The sequence below is a fragment of the Podarcis raffonei genome, chromosome 18, assembly GCF_027172205.1.
Source record: "Podarcis raffonei isolate rPodRaf1 chromosome 18, rPodRaf1.pri, whole genome shotgun sequence".
Taxonomy (NCBI): domain Eukaryota; kingdom Metazoa; phylum Chordata; class Lepidosauria; order Squamata; family Lacertidae; genus Podarcis; species Podarcis raffonei.
In genome coordinates, this window is record NC_070619.1 from 13119387 (window position 1) to 13129855 (window position 10469).

The following is a 10469-nucleotide window of genomic DNA, read 5'->3' on the forward strand; positions in this document are numbered from 1 at the left end:
GGCGCCCGCCCCCTCCCCACTTGGGTTGTCTTCCACACAAAAGCCCCCCGCCGCAGTTTCCCCTCGTAATCCCCTCATTACAGGAGAGGGAAAGAATGATTAGACACAGAGAGAAGAAAAGAAGGGGCACCACAGAAATGGGGGGAGGGCGGAAACAATGGCCTTTGTCTTTGGGCAGCAGGCTGAAGGGATGGATCCCAGGGCCGGGGGGTGGGGCGAGGGAGGGAGGGCAACTTCCTAACTTGGGCTCCTTGCTCTGCAGCCAAGGGATGTGTGAAGTGGCATGGCAGGCCTGGAAGCACCACCAAGGACGCTTTGGGGGGTCAGGGGCAAAGCTGAATGTGGCTTGTGGCGTGAGGCCACTAATGAACCCTAATCGAGCAGCAGCCCTAACGTGTCTGGAAGTGCAGGGAGACACTGCTTGAAGGAACACGTGCAGCAGGATCATGCCCCACAGGCCTCCCCCTCCGCCCCAGTTCCGTCCTCCGAAATGCAAGTGACCAGGCCTTATGGTGGGCCTCCCTCTGGGCAGCTTGCCTGATGCCTGGCTGTGTGTGGCCAGGATGGAGAAACTATTGTGGCCCTTGGATTTTAGTCCCTTATCTGGAAAGCACCTCTTTGCATTTGACACCAGGCATGGCCTCCAAAATGTCCTGAGATACTTTGACCATTGCGAAGAGCCCAGCTGGGTATCCTGCTCTCAAAGATGCATCTGTGGGAAGCCCACAAGCCAGGGTCTGCCCCACGTTTTGTCCCTCAGGAGAGAGAGAGAGACATTTGAAGCACCTTGAAAGTACATGGGCCCTGAGCTACCATTTGCAGGACCATTAACAAACTGCACTTCCCATGATTCTTTGGGGGGAGCCATGCGCTTTAAATGCGCGCTGCGGGTGGGAGCTCTGCCTCTCCCTACGCAGCTCCCATTCACCTGCCAAGACTGTGGTGGGGCAGCTGAATTAGTTCTCTCGCTTCTCTTGCTTTCTCACTTTTCCCAGTCTTAGGTTCGGTTCTTCAAATTTCTACATCAGTTTGCAATTATTGCTATTTCATCATGAAAATTCATGAGTGTTCTAGTGCAAATTCCTCCGAATGATACACAAGTTTTTATGCAGTTTCCCAGTGACCTTTTTCAGTGTGAGGGCCAAAATCTCTTCCATGCAGGCTTCTGGGTGGCTCTGAGATTTCCCAGCCTTGTTCTAGACTGGGGAAGTAAAGAATCTGATGGAACTCATAACATGATTGCTTTTCAGAATGTAAGCTTTGAAATGTTCTATTTTGTATAAACTGTGAGCAAAGGATTTAAAACGTAGTTATATTGTGTTTGTTGTATTTCTGTGCCTTTTTCACACACCCACACCCACACACCATGCTCAAAGCGGCTTACAGCAAAGAAAACACAAACACATTTGCAAAAACAATTTAATTATTATGAAATGAAGGCAGCAAAACAACACAAGAGCAAATATAGTCGCATGCAAAAGGCAACATTTCAGGGCAGCACTGTAAATATAGCAAGATTACATAAAGGGCCTCCATCATCCCACAGCAAAAATAATAAGGTAGCTTCGCAGGTTCCCTTTGGTCTGAGAAATGCCCCCCCCCCCGAATATCCTCCGACCACTTCCTGGTGACGCGATGCTTGCGGACTGGCAACATCCCAGCGCCATCTCCTGTCCCACCATGGCTTGGTCTCGGGCTCCAGTCTTTACCGCCAGCCAGCAGGATTCAAATCTGCCCATCTGCCACCTGGGACCAATCAACGGCTGTCAGCTGAAAACCTTAATACTGCTCTGTGCTGTTCCTGGAGGGACCTTGCGATGGGTTTCATGGTTGCCACTTTTGGGTCCAGGGAGGAATTTGTCCCCTCAGGCGAATTGGGCCTGTCTGAGGGTTTTGCCCACAACTCTGGCGGATATGGCATTGGGTTCGTTCCTGGTCTTTGGCAGAGGGAGAATAGTAGCCTCTGCTTCCCTCTGCCTCCTTAGTGTGGGGCAGGTCCATTTGCCCAACACTAAACTCATTTACACCTGTAACCACCAAGCTTGTGGCCTATTTTAAAACTGTCTTTGTGTCCTTCTTTACTGATATGGCAGAGGTACACAAATTGGTCACACTCTGTCTCCTGCAAGTCTTCCAGAGGCTGGTTTCTCAAATGGATTTTAAGGGAAGCACAACCCACACAAACTCAGGTTTTCTTTGGTGGGAAGAGCAAAATCCAGCAATGGCACTGCTGTTTGGCCTGTGGAGGATTAAAAGATTCAAGCGTTTTTGTATCGCGAGAAGATGCTCCTCTGCCGCGTGCCTTCGTGTTTCTGTGCACAAATAGCTTTTTCAAAAAAACAACTCCCCCCTCAAATAACGAAGGCTTAGTTTGGATTCTCCAACAGCTCTCTCTCAATGAAAATATATACTATATATTGATTTTATATTTGAGGTTTCTAAGCAGAGGTTGGGTGGCCATCTGTCAGGGATGCTTTGCATTGCATTGCATTGGGTTGGACTAGATGCCCCCTACTTGTGGGGCTCCCATTGGGGCATCTGCTTGGCCAGTGTGAGAACAGGATGCTGGACTCCATGGGCCTTTGGCCTGATCCAATAGGTTCTGATTTAAAATGTGCAAGAAGAACACTGCATCATTTCTATGCCGCTCATTGCAGCTCCTTCTCCCGCTCCATGTTCTTGCTGGGACCAGCACGCTTTCCCTCTAATGTCCAGCTGGGGAACAGAGTGCTTTTGAGTTTGTACAGCGCCCCCCCCCCGACTTAGCCAGCACTGGAGGCTGTCACCCCTAGAAGTGCAACGCTGGCATTCTTTCAACCAGAAGACAATTTGGTCTTGATTTTACCACCCCTGAGCTTCCACCATCTGTCCCAAGTGGAGTCGGGCTCCTTTAAATTCATTTCATTAATTAAATGACATTTCAATTAAATCAACTATTTAGGCGTAATAAGCAGCCCACCCGCAAAGCTGAGAAAGAGAGCAAATGAGCCATTATTATTCACCAACTGCAACACATGCATGTGCAAAACAATTTTTAAAGAAGAAAAGTTCTTTTAAAAATAATCGTTGTTTTATTTTATTTTCAAAGGGAAGCATTTAACGTCACAACAAAGAGAGACTCCAATCCAAGCTAGATGATTTCTCCTTGTTCTTGGGGTGAGAGGACTTGAGAGCCCCCAGGGCCAAGTCTTTCAGCATAAGGCTGACACCATTTACCAGGGTGGGGGGTGATGGGAGTCAACAACATGTGCAGGATGACCAGGGAAGATCAACCTTCCTTTCTTTCCGATTCTCATTTTCCCAGTCTTAAAATTCATTTTTCCATGTTTCTGCATTGGTTTGAGATTCATGAATTTGTAAAGTCCTCCTAAAATTTTTCCCCAATATATAAATGTTTTCAGATGCAATTTTGGCCAAGATACTTTTTCTGCAAGGCGATATAAAGTTATTAGAATAACTTGTAACTAAGAACTTAAACCTGAGTTCACACATTTCCTCTTCCCTCCCAACCTACTTTGGAGTCATTCTTCTTAGACTGTAAACCTGAGAGTCAGTTAAGAAAGAGAGGAAGGAGCTGTCCTTAGTCTCCCTGGAGACGGAAGGATGAGCTGGAAAGATGCTTGCAAGTTGCCCTGCAGAAAATGCTGCTCTCCTGAGCAGCACTGCCTTTCCCCTGACCAGAGCAGGTACATGCACAGCCTGACCCAAGATGGGTCCCAAATACATGGCGAAAGAGGAAGAAATGTCCTGCCCCCAGGCATGTTTTGGTTAAAAGTGGGTTGTGGTTCTGAAAAGGTTGAAGATTGGACCATACTGGGGGAAACAGATGAATAGTCTGGCTGGATGTAAGATGGCTTCCCAGGTTCCTGCCCATTCAGAATCATGAGGACTAGCACCTAACTTTGCTAGCACCACTAGGAAGCTCTGGGGAACTGAGGCAAGCCCTCTGCTGGGGTGCAGGGCCTGTGAGGTGCTTCACAATGCCCCTGATGCAATGCTGCTCAAATTTCACCTGGGGGTGGATCTGCTGCGGATTGGGACCAGAAAGCACAGTGGTTGATCTCAGGGTAAAGGTAACTGTCCTGGAGCCACGGATCTCAGGGCTCCGTTTCTGGCAGGAAGGAAAGCGGCTAACCCAGCTGCCCTCTGCCAGCCTGAGCGGTGTGAGGATTTAGTTTTTCCACACCCTGCCAGGCTCCCCCTCCTCGCCCCCCCACTAACCTCCTTAAGGTGTCGTCAAAGGAGGGTGTTGAGCAGAGAGGAGGAAGAAGCCGGAGGGCGATTATTTGCCCAATGATGATAATTGCCTTCCCAAGACGCAGATAGCAAATTGATTTCCTTCCTAGGCCGGGTCCTGTAATCGCTTCATCACTTTAAAATATTAATGCTACACTTCTTTCCTCGTTTCCCAATTACCCTAATTGAAGCCAAATTGGCTAAAGAGGTGCAAGGCAGGGGTATCAAAGGGGTTTAGTTCACTCAAATGACAGTTTTAAACTTGACTAAGCCTATTAGACACCAAAGCTGATAACACTTAGAGACGCTGTGTCAGCTTACTGGAGGGGGGGCAAAGGATTGGGGAGATGGGGGGGGGACTAAGGCCAAGAGCTGGATGGCCTGGGGGGGGGCGGGAGGTGGCCACGTGACCAGCTCTTAAAAGGACTTAGCACTTTTTCAGTTCATTAAGAGAACTTTGCTGGAGGGGGGCAAGGCTGGATGAGAGTGGGGTGGAAGGCAGAAGGGCCCCAAACACCCAAGGGCAGCTTATTGGGCAGAAAGGTGAGCAGTAGGGAGAAAGAAACTAGTCAGAGGGGTTCAGAGGTCCCTCAAGGCTTCCTCCCACCACAATACTTCTGCCACTGCATTTAGAAATCATAAAAATGTGGAATGCTCCTGTTTGGGGTGCCAGCCAGCCAGCTGCCCCTCTTCGGACTAGATGACCCTTGGGGTCCCTTCCAAGTCTGCAATTCTTTGCCCTGGATAGGGGGGGGGAGCTAGTGATGGCCGAATGTCTGAGAGGGCCTGGGGAGAGCCTGCTAGATCAGACTCAGGTCAGCCCCACACCGCACATTTAATTAACCCGTGGCACCAATCCCTGTGTCAGATAAAACACCCTTGGACAAACATTGAAACGCAAAAAGGAGATCTCAGCAGGTTGCTGTGGATCCCTCTTGTAGTCACCAATTGCCCTCTGCTCCTGGATCAGACCAGAAATCCACTCTGCCCAGCACCCTCCTTCCAACAGTGGACAGCCAGCCCATCGTTCTGCACCCCCATCTCTGAAGGGACTGTGCCATTCTGAAGAAGGCCTGCCTAGGACTGTGGCTACAAAATCGTGCTCTCCATGCCTGTAGCATCAGAAGGGGAGACACAACTAGCTTTGATACCTCTGGCCAACTCCACCCGGAAGAAGTCTCTGTACCGCTCTTCTTCCTGACATGCCCCTGGAACCCAAAGCCGCTAGTGTGGGGCATTCCCACATGACAATATGCCCAGTTTCCCTGAGTTATGTCTAAGCCCCGCGAGATTACACTGGGAAATCAATCTGATTACACGCACCCCAGCCCCATTTCCGCCACATCCAAGGCTGAGCTGGAGGTGACAGCTGCACGCTCCAAGCGCTGGCACAGCCCTGCGGCCGACCTGGCACAGTTGTGTCCTGGAGAGGTGCAGGTCAGATGGTGAAGATGTGGGATTGTTGCCTTGAGCCAAAGATCTCCCAGCCCACCCCCAACAAACTCACACATACATGCACACAACGTCCAGTTCCCCCACTCCATACCCTCTCCTGGCACAGATGCCGAGTCCGGCCACAGCGGAAATAATCCCCAGAGGCAAACAGGTGCCCTTATTGGCTCCACTCGGCTTCCTGGGCGCAGGCCGAGTCCCAAAGCAAACCTGCCAGGCCTGAGCAGGTTGAGCTGGTCTTGCAGGTGTGGATTCCCCCGCACTGCTTTCCGGCCATCATCCCCAGAGCCTCAGCTCCACTGCAATCCAAAACCGTCGCGCAGTCTTCCCTTGCAGTGCTTTGTTGTGAGGAAGTTAACTGGGCTTAGTCAATTAATTAATATATTGCTGACGTGCTTTTGGGACCTTTGGACGAAATGGGCTTGGGGGGGTGAGAATGTGTTATCATTCTCGGTAATCAATCCCATCAGGTCTTATTAACTAGCTCATTGTTTCATTACGATTCTTAATCTTGGGTTGTTTGGTGCAGAGAGAGAGAGAAGGGCAGGCAAAAGGGAGGCCAGGGGCCCCAGCGTAGAAGGAGCAGGACCCTCCACTTACTTTGCAGAAACTAAGCGTAAGACACGGGCTGGCATTTTCTGAAAATGCAGTGAAATCAGGGGTGAGCCAGAAATGGGGATTTGCAGAACCTGCCCTCCAATTTCCCCCAGTTGATACCAAGGAAAGTGTTCTTGGGCCCTGAGAGAAGGGCAGTTACGTCCACATGTGGCAATAATTCATTCTACTAGCCTCTACTGGCTTAATCATGAGACATAGCTACTTTCTTATCTTTCCTTCCATCCTGCTTCCTCCAGAGTTTTAGCAATAGCTCCTGCGCACGTGTCCTTCTCTCCTGGTTGCAAACACAAAGTTCCTATTCCAGCCTTTGCTCTCTCAGCCCTTCTCTCACACATTTCAGTTTTCATTCAGGCTCTGGCAAAGTCGAGGTCCAGGCGTAATAGATCATAACGTTGTTACAAACATCCCATTTCTGCAAGCAAAGAGAGGTGGTCAAGGAGATGGATTTGTCTCAGAAGGGATCAGATCTGCCTTCCTGACTTTAGTGGCAATTGAAATTAGGGTTTGGCAAATCTATTAATTTTGTTTTCTCTCAGTTTCTCATTTTCCCATCCCTTAGTTCAGTTCTCTACATTCCCACATCCGTTTGCATTTTAAAGAAAAAAATCATGAAAGTTCAGCAGCATTTTACTCCAGATTTCTAATACACGTTTGTGCATGCAGTTTTGCACAATATGTACCCTAGTATAATGTCCCCTAGTATAATCCATTTTTGCATGTTGTTTTCACTCATATATACAGTCTTATGTACATTTTGGGGTCTATGGGGTGTTAGGGGAGGGGTGGTACCTCTGGTGGGGGACACATCCTGCTCCTTCTGGGGCAGTTTGCCCACCTTTGGTCCTGACCTGCACTCAGCTCTCAGCTGCAGCAGCGCCTAGAAGCTGCCAGGATGCCACCCTGGCCACAATCCCCGAATGGCTTCCACTGGTGAGTGTAGCCAATGGGCCTCAAACCCTTGGGGGGGCTAGGGGCTTCTCCTGCGTGCAAAGACAGGCTCTGGCAGATGGAGCAGACAAGACCAAGAGGGGGTCCAGCAGCCAAGAAGGCAGTTTCTGCATGTGCTGGAGAGGGAAGGGGGGGGTAGATGGGGCTTTTCCGCCTGGGAAGGGAGAAGGAAAACTCTGATCCTTTGCAATTCAACCATAAAACACTGCAGCAAACTGATAGCTTTTATATCCATTCATTCCATATCACTTCATTTTTGCCCCTTCAAGTTGCATTTAGAGCAGTTGATAGTCTTTTATAGAAACATGGCAGGGGTGTTGCCCATGGGGAGAGGGGTCTAGAATGAAATCCCACACCCCACCTCCCTCCGGCCCAGTTCCACGCCGCTCTTCTTCTGGAATCCCACAGTATATTTTAAAAGGGTTCAGCTGGCTTAGTCTGCTGGGGGCAGAAGTTCCAGGCAGATTAGACCTCACAAAAATAGGCAGGCATTAAGCCATCTGAGTAGCAGGCAACCTCCTGTGAACGCTTACCTTTAAGCCTCACGGTACCTGCGGAGAGCGAACGTGTCAAGGGGACGCCTGGCTTGCCCCGACAACAGGCAAGAGTCATGGCTGCAGCAGGGCCTGCGCTAAGCGAAATGACAAGCCCCTTCCCTGGAAAGTTTGGCATTATTAGTATTATTCTTATTATCTATCATTACATTGATAGTGTTTTCGAGGTTACCAGCATGAGTTTGACCAAACTGCGGGAGGTAGTGGAGGACAGAGGTGCCTGGCGTGCTCTGGTCCATGGGGTCACGAAGAGTCGGACACGACTAAACGACTCAACAACAACAACATCATTACATTGATCAGTCATTTTGCATCAAAAAGCAATCAAAACATTAAAAATATATATAATACAATGGACAGTACAAAAAAATATGAAATGCCCTTCCAGCAGTGCCCCCCTAAATGATGGGCCTCTACCTGCAAAGGGGGCAATCACAGGTCTGGGCAAACTGACACCTGAGGAACCTGTGTGGTGCAGTGGCTAGAGTGTGGGAAAAGGAACTGGGGGAGACCAGGGTTCAAATCCTGCTGTGATTCCTGCATTGTAACGGCTTAGACGGCATGACCCTTGGATCCCTTCTAACTAACCTTTTAAGACGCTCATGAAGCTCGCTGGGTGACTTTGGGCCAGTCAGGGTCTCCTGGCCTGATTCACATCCCCAGGCTGTTGTGAGGATGAAAATGGAGAGGATGAGAACCATGTACACCTTGGAGATATAGATATAAACGTAGCGATCCATCCATCCATCCATCCATCCATCCATCCATCCATCCTCTGGCTAATTATTACTGTATCAACAAGTATGTTTCTATTCCTCGTTACTTGCGGGCATGTCATGAAAAGTGCAGGTGCAGGATTCAACCCAAGTGTCCAATAGAAGCAACCCTCTTGGTGCCTCCCAGTGTTTTGTCCAATGACTGCAAAGTCACCAGGGCTGGGTGCGGTGAGGGGGGAGACAGGCCAACGGGAGGCCTTTCTTCTTAACTGCTGCAAGATGAACTGTTGTTGCACGGCTGCTGAACTGGACATTGGTAGCATTAGCCTGGCCGCAAGGTTTGTGCTTCATAGCCGTGAGTCTTTCCCATCAGCTAAGCTGGATTCCCACTTCAGAACCCCCCCCCCCTCCACGGCATGTGCTGGCAACAGGAGCAGGGGCCAGAATACCTTGGGGTTACCAAGGTGCCGGAATCCAGCTCAGAGGGAGACACAAACAGATTAGGTCGAAAGACTTGATCAAGGATCGAAAGTCTGGATGGGAGACAAGACAGGGATTGGAAGAGAGGAGAGGCTGCTTCCAAGAGAAACATACACAGCTGCCTGGACTGAGTTGCTAATCTTTGCTTGGCTGAGACCACAGGATTGTCAGCAAACGCCTTAGCTCAGTCTCCTGCCAGGGAAGTAGAGGCAGCTCCTGGGATGATGGAACCTGGAAGGCAGGCTCTGGTTGCAGGAAGCCTGGATGCGGCCTCCGGCTGAGTCAGGACATCAGGAGCATCTTGCTCAGTGCTGTCTTCACTGGCTGGCAGCATCTCTGCAGGCATCTTTCAGTCCCTGCAACCTGCAACCATCTGCATGCAAGTGGGTGCTCCGCCATTGAGCTCGTCTGCCCCTAAAAATATTCTAGTCTTTGTGGTTTTGTAAAAAGGGGTAGCTTTTTTTAGATATATATTTTAAAAAAGAAGCTGCCAATGAAATATTTGAGCCCCCCCCCTTAATGGACATTGCCATCCAAATGGTGTGCATGCACTGCATCAGGGGATCAGTTATGTGGGGCAGGGCTTACCTGCCCCCCCCCCAATATTTTACTCAGGTTGGCAGCCCTGCCTCAAAGAATGAGTGCTTTGTTTGGATCTGAGAGGAACTGATGCTTTTTATGGATTTTGCAAGATAACACAGATTAGCTCATTGCCAAAATCAAGGGTGAGATACGCTGCTGACTGGATGGTGCTTGCAAAGTCCCCCAGAGCTTGATTTCATTGTGATGTCAGTGGGGCTGACAGGCGGGTGGCCCCTATCAAAGCTGGCCAGCTTGGAGTGGAGAACGTAAGGATCCAGTCAACTGGCCAGATTCAGTTTTCTACTAATGGCATGCATAACATGCACACACATCAGTGCAAATGTAATGCAAAACTGCCTTATTTATAATATGGGAACATTTCGTTGTGAATCCTGCATTGCAGGAGGTTGGTCTAGATGGCCCTTGGGAGTCCCTTTCAGCTCTACAATTCTATGATGCTATGAAATGAAAGAAGCAGAAAATCCCTAGGCATGGGAAAGGATTGCTGGGAGAATACTAGTCCGAAGGTACCAGGACTACTAAGGCAATCATGAACAGCTTGGGCCCAGGATACCTTAGGAGCACCTGAGTTTCTCTGTCGTAGTCCAGTCACTAAAATGATCCAGAGGACTGCTGAGGGCTGTCGCCTGTGTTGCACAGAGGCCCAGGGAACCTCAACCAGAAGCTAGCCTTGCTGGCCCCATGTCACAGATTCTGCAGGCATCCTTCCTTTTGACTTTCATGCATCCCCTGAATACTGTTTTATGGCAACACTTGAAACTATGCACTTCTTTAAAATTTCCTTGCACAACTACTGATTTTAATTATTGCTCTGCATCGCTTTCAAAGTTTTCTTAGGCTGCTTTATGTCATCCTGAAGTTT